The sequence below is a fragment of the Myotis lucifugus genome, unplaced genomic scaffold (assembly GCF_000147115.1).
Source record: "Myotis lucifugus unplaced genomic scaffold, Myoluc2.0 scaffold_174, whole genome shotgun sequence".
Lineage (NCBI taxonomy): Eukaryota > Metazoa > Chordata > Mammalia > Chiroptera > Vespertilionidae > Myotis > Myotis lucifugus.
In genome coordinates, this window is record NW_005871222.1 from 55,063 (window position 1) to 56,959 (window position 1,897).

Here is a 1,897-nt window from a genome sequence, read left to right on the forward strand (position 1 = left end):
CATCCGATTTTGGACATTTAGATAGAGTTTTGAGCTAAAAATCTCTTTACAAATGTACAGAATAAAACCCAAGACTGATTATTTCCTAAGAAAAATGGCATATTTGAGCCAGGGAAGAAATGCAGGCTGGTTCTAGCAATAAGATTGGTATATTTCCATAATAAAGAGTGATTTTTGAAATGTTAATAAAGCCTGTTCCAAAGTTAATCTTAAAAGCCTCAAAGAAATTTAGTAAAATTATTTGTTATAGAAAAGTTACCAAAATAACTGCCTTAAAATAATAATCTAGATTTGAATCTCAAGAATTATTGATCTATATTAATTATAAAAATCTAAGTAGCCCGGTAAAAAACCGGCCCTTTGTTAATTGAAAAGGATGGCCAAAACATTTCTAATGAGAAAAGGGGCTAGTTGCTTCCCACCTGTAGCAAATTCTTAAAGAATGTGGTCAATTTACATCTGATTAATCTAGGCTAGGCCAAACCTGTTCTTCCAGGGAAAACAGCCGCCCCCCTTCCTCCCCCAGGCCAATATTGAAACTTCCCACTGACTAGCAAGGGGCAGGAAGCAATGTATCTACAACCTTGTTTGTTGGCCTTCCCCAGAGGAAAAATTATGGTCGTTTTAAAATCAAAGGCTGGGGCCAGGCCTGCCTTGCCAGCCTCAAGTGTGGTTTTCCAAATCTGCTGTGAAATTTAAGACCTTGGAGTTTATACCTAGGTATCTTGAAGTGACATAATACTGAATTAAATAAGATCTAAGTGTACTTCGTACAAAATCTAAAGAACAGAATTAAATCTGTTGGTTGATTATGTCCTGCATTTTTTGAAGTTTATTCCTAAAAATGTTACTGATTGAGAAATGCTAAATATTTAACTTGCCAGCTAAGAGTTTAAAGTTCTGGTTGAATAATTTGGAAAAATCATATAATTATAGTAAAATTTCAACATTTGTCTAATTGAAAAAAGAGGATAAATTTTGTAACCCCAACCAAAATTTTTAAATATAAAGATCAGTTTAAATTTAATTGATCTCTTAATAATTATAAAAGGTATATAATCTTTAAATCATATATACACATATATATTTGATGGTCTTTCAAGTTAGATTTCAAAACTATAACCAAGGAATGACTTTGGGACATTTCATGGGCCCTGAAATGTTTTCAAAAGTTTATTCTCTCTTCTTAAAGGTTTTTTAATAAAGCCAATTTAATATACTTGAAATCACATGGAAAGCTTTATCAAATATAAATTAATAAATATATTTTAAGTTTTTGCCTCTGAGAAAGGGCAAAACAAGTAATTTTGTTTAATATTTCTTAAAATACAGCAGTGGAATTTTAAGATGTAATTTGAAATAACAAAAGCTCCTCTCCGCTGCATTTTAAATTAGGCTGGAGGGGGGGCAGCATTTGTCCCTTGTGAATCAAAAGTTTACTAAATTTACTTGCTTCGCTTTGCCTTTTTAAAATAATCACTTGAAATATATAGCTTTGCGACAGTATTTGTTAAAATCTCAAAAGGCAACCATGTTTCTTACATTTGTTGCTTTGTGTGAGAAAGAAAGCTGTCTGGAAGGAAATAAAAAGGTTTCCTTCAGATGCCTAACTAAAATTAAAAATCAATATATTGGGCCTCAAAAGCTAAATTAAATAATTTGTGTTTTGTCTCCTTAAACAAAGTTTATTAAATTTACCCAAAAACTAATACCCAGAAATTTAATTAAGGCCATTTATTGTCCATAACTTTAGGACAGGGAAAGTTAAAAGAATAAATGCTATTTCAAAGGGGCTTAAAATTGGCAAATTGGGGTAAATGGATATTCAGGAGAACTTAGTTGTCACCTATTAAAGGAAAACTTTTACATTTTTATATAAGACCTCCATCATTATACA